This window comes from Balaenoptera borealis (genome assembly GCF_965194805.1).
Source record: "Balaenoptera borealis genome assembly, chromosome: 6".
Classification (NCBI taxonomy): Eukaryota; Metazoa; Chordata; class Mammalia; order Artiodactyla; family Balaenopteridae; genus Balaenoptera; species Balaenoptera borealis.
The window spans coordinates 15030566-15043528 of NC_138863.1; the positions used below are offsets into that span (position 1 = coordinate 15030566).

Sequence of the window (12963 nt, forward strand, 5' to 3'; positions counted from 1 at the left end):
CTGTGTCTCATCACCTAAAGGCATATTCTCTGTTTTTTATAACTTAACCTTGTAATCTTAAAACACTGACACAGAAAAGTTTTCTAAAATACATTGCTGCTCTATGTGTATAAAATGAAAATGCAGAGAAGAAGGACCAGAAAAATACACAATATAATGAGGGGGGAGGGGAATGGTGAGGTGAGATCGTGAGATAAGGGCAGATTTTCCCTTTTATTCCACTTTCCATTTATTTTATATTTTTAATCTTTTACATTAAGCATGTGTTCGTGTGTAACTTTTACAAAATGAGTGAGAAAAAAATGACAAAAAATATAGTTTAACTCATTCTCTTCTTTCCAGAAAAATTTTTAATAGCAGATTAAAAAGAATCTTTTAGAAAAGCTTCTTAAATACATAAAAGGGATTTACAGGAGGGGGCAGTTTCAGATATTCCTGGGGTTGGATGACAATTAGAGGGAGGTGTTTTCTGTAGGTGGGATTATTATTTTTTTTTTAAGATAATTTCTGTGTGTGTTTTTTTTTTTAAAGATTTACTGATTGATTGATTGATTGCTATGTTGGGTCTTCGTTTCTGTGTGAGGGCTTTCTCCAGTTGCGGCAAGTGGGGGCCACTCCTTATCGCGGTGCGCGGGCCTCTCATTATCGCGGACTCTCTTGTTGCGAAGCACAGGCTCCAGACGCGCAGGCTCAGCAGTTGTGGCTCACGGGCCCAGTTGCTCCGCGGCATGTGGGATCTTCCCAGACCAGGGCTCGAACCCGTGTCCTCTGCATTAGCAGGCAGATTCTCAACCACTGCGCCACCAGGGAAGCCCGTAGGTGGGATTTTTTAATGCAACTTCACTCTTAGGGCATTTGTGAGCAGAACCTACACAATCACAGCCACCATCCCCACATAGCCACCGTGCAAAAGAAACCTCTATGTTCTTATGTGTGTCTATACCGAGTTATACAGTTTAAAGGATATAAGCCGAATACAGGGTAGCCTCTGGAGGGCAGTGGTCAAGTAAAAGTCAGAAGACATTCTGCATTTTCTAAAATATTTTAATTTCTATAAGAAAAAATGTATTCATGTTTGCTTAGTATTTAAAAATAAATATAAAACAAAAGAAATTTTGAAAAACATTTTTTTTTGACAAGTACAAATGAAAGAGGGAAAAGATGTATCCCGTCTAGTTGGGCCATAGTTTGAGACCCACCACTCCCGCCAGGGTACTCTTTCCTCCGCTACATGCCTAGAGGGTCACTGGGTAAAATGACTTGGATGAAAGGAAACACGTCCTTTTCCTATGACCACAGAGCCAGAGTCCTGTGTATTCACATTTTCTCTCTAGATTTGCTGACTACCCTGATTTCAGTGCTAATAAACATCTTTTGGTTGCAAGCAACAGAGACCAAAATTGAATCACCTTACTCAAAAAGGGGAAATTATTTTATCACGTAACCAGAAAAACAAAACAAAACAGGCCTGACTTAATGCAAAGTTGGATTGGGCACTCAAACATCAGCAGCAGCAATCTGGTTTTCTGCCTCTCAACTCTTCCTTCATTCTCAAGTCTTTTCCCATATGAAGCCCAAGCTGGCAACCAGTCACTGCAGGCTTATACATCTACCTTATATTTCCACCAAACAACAAAAAAAATCTGTCTCTATTTAGCTCCAGAGAAAGTCCTGTGTTTAGTGTCATTGGTCTGGCTCGGGTCATGCACCTATCTCTGAACCAATTGATCAGGGAAAGGGAATGGGATGTTCTGACTGGACAGGCCCAAGTCATGTGCTGACCAATGGAGTGGGAGCCTGGGATCAGCCCCGCCTGTAACACAGGGATTGGGTTGGTGGAGGAGGTAGTACCAAGGTACTCTTATTAAAAGAAAGGGAGGAGACCTTGGCGAGGCGGCAGAGACGCTTAGCGGAGGTGAAAGCTTTGGGGAAAAGGAAAGTCCAGCGGCAAGATGCAGAGCTGGAGTCGTGTGTACTGTTCCTTGGCTAAGAGAGGCCATTTCAATCGAACATCTCATGGTCTGCAAGGAGTTTCTGCGGTGCCACTGAGAACTTATGCAGATCAACCAATTGATGCTGATGTAACAGTGATAGGTTCTGGTCCTGGAGGATATGTTGCTGCTATTAAAACTGCCCAGTTAGGCTTCAAGGCAGCCTGCTTTGAGAAAAATGAAACACTCGGTGGAACTTGCTTGAACATTGTTGGTTGTATTCCTTCTAAGGCTTTATTGAATAACTCTCATTATTACCATATGGCCCATGGAAAAGATTTTGCATCTAGAGGAATTGAAATGTCTGAAGTTCGCTTGAATTTAGAGAAGATGATGGAGCAGAAGAGTAATGCAGTAAAAGCTTTAACAGGTGGAATTGCCCACTTGTTCAAACAGAATCAGGTTGCTCATGTAAACGGATATGGAAAGATAACTGGGAAAAATCAGGTCACCACTATGAAAGCCGATGGCAGCACTCAAGTTATTGATACAAAGAACATTCTTATAGCCACAGGTTCAGAAGTCACTCCTTTTCCTGGAATTACGATTGATGAAGATACAGTAGTGTCATATACAGGTGCTTTGTCTTTAAAAAAAGTTCCAGAAAAGATGGTTGTCATTGGTGCAGGGGTAATAGGTGTAGAATTGGGCTCAGTTTGGCAAAGACTTGGTGCAGACGTGACAGCAGTTGAGTTTTTGGGTCATGTTGGTGGAATTGGAATTGACATGGAGATATCTAAAAACTTTCAACGCATCCTTCAAAAACAAGGATTTCAATTTAAAGTGAATACCAAAGTTACTGGTACTACTGAGAAGTCAGATGGAAAAATTGATGTTTCTATTGAAGCTGCTTCTGGTGGTAAAGCTGAAGTTATCACTTGTGATGTACTCCTGGTTTGCATTGGTCAACGACACTTTACTAAGAATTTGGGACTAGAGGAGCTTGGAATTGAGCTGGATCCTAGAGGTAGAATTCCAGTAAATACCAGATTCCAAACTAAAATTCCAAATATCTCTGCAATCGGCGATGTGGTTGCTGGTCCAATGCTGGCTCCCAAAGCAGAGGATGAAGGCATTATCTGTGCTGAAGGGATGGCTGGTGGCGCTGTGCACATTGACTACAACTGTGTACCATCGGTGATTTACACACACCCTGAAGTTGCTTGGGTTGGCAAATCAGAAGAGCAGTTGAAAGAAGTGGGTATTGAGTACAAAGTTGGGAAATTCCCATTTGCTGCTAACAGCAGAGCTAAGACAAACGCTAACACAGATGGCATGGTGAAGATACTTGGGCAGAAATCAACGGACAGAGTATTTGGAGCACATATTCTAGGACCAGGCGCTGGTGAAATGATAAATGAAGCTGCTCTTGCACTGGAATATGGAGCATCCTGTGAAGATATAGCTAGAGTTTGTCATGCACATCCGACCTTATCAGAAGCTTTTAGAGACGCAAACGTGGCTGCATCATTTGGCAAATCGATCAACTTTTAAATTAGAAGATTATATTTTTCTGAAATTTCCTGGGAGCTTATATAGAGGTAACATTTCTGAACAGGAAGTGCTCACAGCTCCAAGAATTTCTAGGACTGAATTACAAAACTTTTGGAAGGTATTTAATAGGTTTGGACAGAATGGAATAATCTCATATCTATATTTTAAATAAATTTAATATTTTATTTCACTGTGTTAATACTGCAGAAAAAAAGCTACTTATAGTAGCATCCTGGAAAGTTTTCTTCAACCCATATTTTCATGCTGTTTGTGAAAGGCTCAACTTCACTGAATTTATGCTAAGTAGCTTTCATCTCTGATACAGGATTGACTTACATGCGTGGAGCTGGAGTATGGTATGTGAACAGCTGTGTTTGAAACAAGGTGATCAAGTTATTTTAAACTTGGTTTTCACATTGGAAACAGTCATTAGAATAAGTTAAACATGTATAAACTGAACTGATGTAAATAAAAAATGATGGTCTATCAGTTATTTTAATCCCCAAAGTCTTGGCGGTTAGAGGTAGAATTTGTGTTTAGATTTTTAAGGTTCTATTGAGGTCTACAGTCTGAAGTATAGTTATATAGTTGACCAAAGTAAGGCAGTATATATACAAAATTGATATATTAAGTGGAGAAGCAATGTATTACAGTGGGAAATGAAGATATGGAAATAAACATGTCTTAAATATTCAAAAAAAGAAAAAAAAAAAGACAGGGAAAGCATTGCCAGAAGTCACCAACAAGAGATGTCTACCAGTTTCCCTGACAAGTAGCCACACCGAATAATCCAGTTTCATTATCATTACTGTTCTTTTTATGTCTCTAATGTCTGTCTAACAGGCTCTGACTTTCAGGTCTCAAACAACTGGTCTTTTCTCTCCAACCCTGGAGTCTCAGGGAGCCCTCAGAGCATTACTGTCAATGCTGGGAGGAATTATCTATAAACCCCCTATGACTTGGGCTGAGAAGGAATAATTTTCCAGGCAGGGAGCATTCATTCAACATACCTTTTATCCCTCTTATGTATCACACACGTGCTGGACCCAGATCCTGCCTACGATAATTAGCCTGGTAAGGGTACCATAAGAGAAAATCAATATTGAGACAGGCTGATAAGGGGAGACTATAAAAAAGAAGCCTCTAAGTCAGCTCAGGGCAGTCAGGACATACTTCTAAGAGAAGATGACAGTCTAGCTAAGTCCCTAAGAACACGTAAGGGTTATGCAGAGAGGTGGAGGACGAGGGAGTGGATGGATGCTCTAGGTGGAGGAAACAGTATATACCTGAGCACAAAGGCAAGGTAAACCATGGCACATTTTTGGAATTACAAGTAGGCCAAGTGAACTACATCTCGGGGTGTGTGTAGGAAAGTGGCCTGAGACAAGGCTGTAAGGAACACGAATGAATTTGTCGGCCATGCCAAGTCTGGATGTTTGAAATTTATTTTGCAAGCAAACATTAGCCATTGAAAGCTTCTAGGCAGAAGAAAAATATGACCAACTATGGTTTTGTTTGTTTGTTTAATCACTCCCTGGAGGGCAGATTGCAAAGGAATAAGACGGGAGGTAGGGAGTCAAATAAAGGATGGTCCTGGCAGGTGTTGATAAGGAGGAATTAAGCAAAACACTGTGGGGTGGAGGGGACCTTCAAGATGGCAGAGGAGTAAGACGTGGAGATCACCTTCCTCCCCACAAATACATCAAAAATACATCTACATGTGGAACAGCTCCTACAGAACACCTACTGAATGCTAGCAGAAGACCTCAGACTTCCCAAAAGGCAAGAAAATCCCAACATACCTGGCCGTGTGGCTGACAGGGTCTTGGTGCTCCAGCCTGGTGTCAGGCCTGAGCCCCTGAGGTGGAAGAGCCGAGTTCAGGACATTGGACCACCAGAGACCTCCCAGCTCCACGTAATATCAATCAGCGAGAGCTCTCCTAGAGACCTCTGTCTCAACGCTAAGACACAGCTCCACCCAACGGTCAGCAAGCTCCAAGGGCTGGACGCCCCATGCCAAACAACTAGGAAGACAGGAACACAACCCCACCTATTAGCAGAGAGGCTGCCTAAAATCATACTAAGTTCACAGACAACATAAAACACACCACTGGACACAGCTCTGCCCGCCAGAAAGACGAGATCCAGCCCCACCCACCGGAACATAGTCACCAGTCCCCTCCACCAGGAAGCCTACACAACCCACTGAACCAAACTTACCCAATGGGGGCAGAAACAAAAAAACAATGGGAACTACAAACCTGCAGCCTGCGAAAAGGAGACCCCAAACACAGTAAGTTAAGCAAAATGAGAAGACAGAGAAATACACAACAGATGAAGGAGCAAGGTAAAAACCCTCCAGACCAAACAAATGAAGAGGAAACAGGCAGTCAACCTGAAAAAGAATTCAGAGTAATGAGAGTAAAGATGATCCAAAATCTTGGAACTAGAATGGAGAAAATACAAGAAATATTTAACAAGGACGTAGAAGAACTAAAGAGCAAACAAACAATGATGAACAACCCAATAAATGAAATTAAAAATTCTCTAGAAGGAATCAATAGCAGAATAACTGAGGCAGAAGAACAGATAAGTGAGCTGGAAGATAAAATAGTGGAAATAACTACCACAGAGCAGAATAAAAAAAAAAGAATGAAAAGAATTGAGGACAGTCTCAGAGACCTCTGGGACAACATTAAATGCAACAACATTCGAATTATAGGGATCTCAGAAGAAGAAGAGAAAAAGAAAGGGACTGAGAAAATATTTGAAGAGATTATAGTTGAAAACTTCCCTAATATGGGAAAGGAAATAGTTAATCAAGTCCTGGAAGCACAGAGAGTCCCATACAGGATAAATCCAAGAAGAAACACGCCAAGACACATATTAATCAAACTGTCAAAAATTAAATATAAAGAAAACATATTAAAAGCAGCAAGGGAAAAACAACAAATAACACACAAGGGAATCCCCATAAGGTTAACAGCTGATCTTTCAGCAGAAACTCTGCAAGCCAGAAGGGAGTGGCAGGATATACTTAAAGTGATGAAGGAGAAAAACCTACAGCCAAGATTACTCTACCCAGCAAGGATCTCATTCAGATGTGATGGAGAAATTAAAACCTTTACAGACAAGCAAAAGCTGAGAGAGTTCAGCACCACCCAACCAGCTTTACAACAAATGCTAAAGGAACTTCTCTAAGTGGGAGACACAAGACAAGGAAAAGACCTACAAAAATAAACCCAAAACAATTAAGAAATGGTAATAGGAATATACATGTCAATAATTACCTTAAATGTAAATGGATTAAATGCTCCAACCAAAAGACATAGACTGGCTGAATGGATACAAAAACAAGACCTGTATATATGCTGTCAACAAGAAACCCATAGCAGACCTAGGGACACATACAGACTGAAAGTGAAGGGATGGAAAAAGGTATTCCATGCAAATGGAAATCAAAAGAAAGCTGGAGTAGCAATTCTCGTATCAGATAAAATAGACTTTAAAATAAAGACTATTACAAGAGACAAAGAAGGACACTACATAATGATCAAGGGATCAATCCAAGAAGAAGATATAACAATTGTAAATATTTATGCACCCAACATAGGAGCACCACAGTACATAAGGCAAATGCTAACAACCGTAAAAGGGGAAATCAACAGTAACACAATCATAGTAGGGGACGTTAACACCCCACTTTCACCAATGGACAGGTGATCCAAAATGAAAATAAATAAGGAAACACAAGCTTTAATGACACATTAAACAAGATGGACTTAATTGATATTTATAGGACATTCTATCCAAAAACAACAGAATACACTTTCTTCTCAAGTGCTCATGGAACATTCTCCAGGACAGATCAAATCTTAGGTCACAAATCAAGCCTTGGTAAATTTAAGAAAATTGAAATCGTATCAAGTATCTTTTCCAACCACAATGCTATGAGACTAGATATCAATTACAGGAAAAAAACTGTAAAAAATACAAACACATGGAGGCTAAACAATACACTACTAAATAACCAAGAGGTCACTGAAGAAATCAAAGAGGAAATCAAAAAATACCTACAAATGAATAACAATGAAAACATGATGACCTAAAACCTATGGGATGCAGCAAAAGCAGTTCTAAGAAGGAAGTTTATAGCAATACAATCCTACCTCAAGAAACAAGAAACATCTCAAATAAATAACCTAACCTTACACCTAAAGCAATTAGAGAAAGAAGAACAAAAAAAAACTAAAATTAGCAGAAAGAAAGAAATCATAAAGATCAGATCAGAAATAAATGAAAAAGAAATGAAGGAAACAATAGCAAAGATTAATAAAACTAAAAGCTGGTTCTTTGAGAAGACAAACAAAATTGATAAACCAATAGCCAGACTCATCAAGAAAAAAGGGAGAAGACTCAAATCAACAGAATCAGAAACGAAAAAGGAGAAGTAACAACTGACACTGCAGAAATACAAAGGATTGTGAGAGATTACTACAAGCAACTATATGCCAATAAAATGGACGATCTGGCAGAAATGGACAAATTCTTAGAAAAGCACAAACTTCCGAGACTGAACCAGGAAGAAATAGAAAATATAAACAGACCCATCAAAAACACTGAAATTGACACTGTGATTAAAAATCTTCCAACAGACAAAAGCCCAGGACCAGATGGCTTCACAGGTGAATTCTATCAAACATTTAGAGAAGAGCTAACACCTATCCTTCTCAAACTCTTCGAAAATAGAGCAGAGGGTGGAACACTCCCAAACTCATTCTACGAGGTCACCATCACCCTGATACCAAAACCAGACAAAGATGTCACAAAAAAAGAAAACTACACACCAATATCACTGATGAACAAAGATGCAAAAATCCTCAACAAAATACTAGCAAACAGAATCCAACAGCACATTCAAAGGATCATACACCATGAGCAAATGGGGTTTATCCCAGGAATGCAAGGATTCTTCAATATATGCAAATCAATCAATGTGATACACCATATTAACAAATTGAAGGAGAAAAACCACATGATCATCTCAATAGATGCAGAAAAAGCTTTCAACAAAATTCAGCACCCATTTATGATAAAAACTCTCCAGAAAGTAGGCATAGAGAGAAGTTACCTCAACATAATAAGGCCATATATGACAAACCCACAACTAACATCATTCTCAATGATGAAAAACTGAAACCATTTCCTCTAAAATCAGGAAGAAGACAGGGATGCCTACTCTCACCACTATTATTCAACATAGTTTTGGAAGTTTTAGCCACAGCAATCAGAGAAGAAAAAGAAATAAAAGGAATCCAAATCGGAAAAGAAGAAGTAAAGCTGTCATTGTTTTGCAGATGACATATACTATACATAGAGAATCCTAAAGATGCTACCAGAAAACTCCTAGAGCTAATCAATGAATTTGGTAAAGTTGCAGGATACAAAATTAATGCACAGAAATCTCTTGCATTCCTATACACTAATGAAGAAAAATCTGAAAGGGAGATTAAGGAAACACTCCCATTTACCATTGCAACAAAAAGGATAAAATATCTAGGAATAAACCTACCTAAGGAGACAAAAGACCTGTATGCAGAAAACTATAAGACACTGATGAAAGAAATTAAAGATGATACAAACAGATGGAGAGATATACCATGTTCTTGGATTGGAAGAATCAACATTGTGAAAATGACTATACTACCCAAAGCAGTCTACAGATTCAATGCAATCCCTATCAAACTACCAATGGCATTTTTCACAGAACTACAACAAAAAAACTGTGCAATTGGTATGGAAACACAAAAAACCCCGAATCCCCAAAGCAATCTTGAGAACGAAAAATGGAGATGGAGGAATCAGGCTCCCTGACTTCAGACTATACTACAAAGCTACAGTAATCAAGACTGCATGGTACTGGCACAAAAACAGAAATATACATCCATGGAACAGGATAGAAAGCCCAGATATAAACCCACGCACATATGGTCACCTTATCTTTGATAAAGGAAGCAAGAATATACAATAGAGAAAAGACAGCCACTTCAGTAAGTGGTGCTGGGAAAACTGGACAGCCACATGTAAAAGAATGAAATTAGAACACTCCCAAACACCATACACAAAAATAAACTCAAAATGAATTAAAGACCTAAATGTAAGACCAGACACTATAAAACTCTTAGAGGAAAACATAGGCAGAACACTCCATGACATAAATCACAGCAAGATCCTTTTGGACCCACCTCCTAGAGAAATGGAAATAAAAACAAAAGTAAACAAATGGGACCTAATGAAACTTAAAATCTTTTGCACAGCAAAGGAAACCATACACAAGATGAAAAGACAACCCTCAGAATGGGAGAAAATATTTGCAAATGAAGCAACTGACAAAGGATTAATCTCCAAAATATACAAGCAGCTCATACAGCTCAATATCAAAAAAACAAACAACCCAATCCAAAAATGGGCAGAAGACCTAAATAGACATTTCTCCAAAGAAGACATACAGATTGCCAACAAACACATGAAAGGATGCTCAGCATCACTAATCATTAGAGAAATGCAAATCAAAGCTACAATGAGGCATCACCTCACAGCAGTCAGAATGGCCACCATCAAAAAATCTACAAACAGTAAGTGCTGGAGAGGGTGTGGAGAAAAGGGAACCCTCTTGCACTATTGGTGGGAATGTAAATTGATACAGCCACTATGGAGAACAGTATGGAGGTTCCTTAAAAAACTGAAAATATATGGGAACATATGTATATGCATAACTGATTCACGTTGTTATAAAGCAGAAACTAACACACCATTGTAAAGCAATTATACTCCAATAAAGATGTTAAAAAAAAAAAAAAACTGAAAATAGAACTACCATACGACCCAGCAATCCCACTACTCGGCATATACCCTGAGAAAACGATAATTCAAAAAGAGTCACGTACCACAGTGTTCATTGCAGCACTATTTACAATAGCCAGGACATGGAAGTAACCTAAGTGTCCATTGACAGGTAAATGGATAAAGAAGATGTGGCACATATATACAATGGAATATTACTCAGCCATAAAAGGTAACGAAAATGAGTTATTTGTAGTGAAGTGGATGGACCTAGAGTCTGTCATACAGAGTGAAGTAAGTCAGAAAGAGAAAAACAAATACCATATGCTAACACACATATATGGAATCTTAAAAAAAAAAAAAAAAAAACGGTGGTTCTGATGAACCTAGGGGCAGGACAGGAATAAAGATGCAGAAGTAGAGAATGGACTTGAGGACACAGGGACAGGGAAGGGGAAACTGGGACGAAGTGAGAGAGTGGCATAGACATATATACTACCAAATGTAAAATAGCTAGTGGGAAGCAGCCGCATAGCACAGGGAGATCAGCTTGGTGCTCTGTGACTACCTAGAGGAGTGGGATAGGGAGGGTGGGAGGGAGACGTAAGAGGGAGGGGATATGGGGATATATGTATACGTATAGCTGATTCACTTTGTTATACAGCAGAAACTAAGACAACATTATAAAGCAATTATACTCCAATAAAGACGTTAAACAAACAAACAAAAAACCACTGTGGGGTGGAAAAGAGGGAGTGGATTAACTACCTACAGGAGATAGAGTTGATAAGACAGAAAAACTAAGGAGCATGAAGGGAAAGAAGAGAGAGGAGAAGAGAGTCTGGAAGGGTTCCCAGGTTTCTGGTTTGGGTGACGGGTTGTTTCGTGCTGTCATTCCAACAGAAACTGAGGTTTCAGAGGAAGTGTATAAATACAGTTAGGGACATCCAGTTGGAGATGTGTAATGGATACAAGGCTCCCAATTTCAGGAGAGCCAACAGGGCTGAAGCAGATGTCATCAGGGACCAGGCGTAGCTGAAGCCATGTGTGTGTATGGGTCGTTCAGGGCAAGGGTATAATATGGAAAGAGAAGTTGGAAGGACAGAATCATGAGCATCACCAACACCTAAAATTCCAATAGATAAAGAGGAGTCAAGAAGGAGACAAAGATGAAAGGACCAGACATGGGAGGGAGCAGTGAGGATGTCCACCTCACCAGGAAGGGGAGATTCTCTTCTTCAGAGTCATTTGCAATCCTCTTTTTTTTTTTTTTTTTTAAATATTTATTTACTTATTTGCCTGCACCGGGTCTTAGTTGGGGCACGTGGGATCTTTGTCGCAGCGCATGGGATTTTTAGTTGTGGCAGGCGGGATCTAGTTCCCTGACCAGGGATCGAACCCGGGCCTCCTGCACTGGGAGCGCAGAGTCTTAACTGCTGGCCCACCAGGAAAGCCCCTTCAACTCTCTTTGGAAACACTGTCTCCTTCCCCTCCCCACGCCAGCTCCTCTCTGCTAAAGCTACAGATTGGATGCTGGGGTAAGAGAAGGCTTTGCAAAAATATGCAAAAAGGCTGCAGCCTCAGCATAATAGCCAGCTGAACATAATTTCCTTCATTTCTGCTCTCCTATAGGTTGTTAGCAGGTGATTTTTCCTCACTTCTGGATCCTTGGCTGTCTTCCAGACAACTGAGATCACAAATACATAAAAGATTCCAGTGACACTTTCAAGGCAAACCTTATCTTTACAAATAATCAACCGGATTTGAGAAAACTGCTCAATTTACCTTCAGAGGCAGGAAGTGCTTCTTTATGGGGCCCAAAGGGACTGTCTCCACTACTAACCTGGATCTGACACTGTGAAGAAGGAATGGATGTTTATGTTTGGGCCTCTTGATAGATCATAGGTAGAAAAATGTATGTCTCATCTACTTAGTGCCGAGGAAGCCCTCAGACTTCAGTGCAGTCCCAGCTCTTCAGGTAGCAGCTATTTGGCCACGAGCCCCTCTCTGAGCCTTAGTTTTCTTAATTGTCAGATGGAGACAGTGATCCTTGCCTCATAACGTTGTGTGAGGATGAAATAGGATCATCGATGTGTATAGAGCCCCTGGTTTCACATGGAAAGAGTAGAATGGTTATGTAATTGACCTTTCTTTCTTTTTATTTTATTGTAGTAAAGTGTAACGTATACAACATAAGATTTGCTATTTTTAAGTGTGTAATTCAGTGACATTAATTACATGTACAGTGTTGTGCAACCATCACCACTATCTATTAACACTGTCACTCCAGATAGAAACTCTGGTACCCATTAAGCAATTAACTCCCTTTATCTCCCACCCCCTGCCCCTGGTAACCTCTAATCTACTTTTTGAGCCTACGAATTTGCCTATTCTCAATATTTCATGTAAATGGAGTCACATATTTGTCCTTTTGTGTCTGGCTTATTTCACTTACTATAACCTTTTCAAGGTTTATCCATGTTGTAACATGTATCAGAACTTCATTTCATTTTTTTTTTGAATTTTTGAATTTTATTTTATTTTTTTATACAGCAGGTTCTTATTAGTTATCCATTTTATACATATTAGTGTATATATGTCAATCCCAATCTCCCAATTCATCACACCACCACCT

The 12963-nt window shown here is 39.6% G+C and overlaps 1 pseudogene across 1 annotated transcript; it reads left to right on the forward strand.

Annotated features, from left to right (window-relative positions):
• The first annotated feature begins 845 nt into the window (after nt 1-845).
• On the forward strand, nt 846-3978 carry LOC309630954 (dihydrolipoyl dehydrogenase, mitochondrial pseudogene; annotated as a pseudogene). The gene has a single exon. The product of its transcript is annotated as a dihydrolipoyl dehydrogenase, mitochondrial pseudogene (transcript).
• The last annotated feature ends 8985 nt before the right edge of the window (nt 3979-12963 follow it).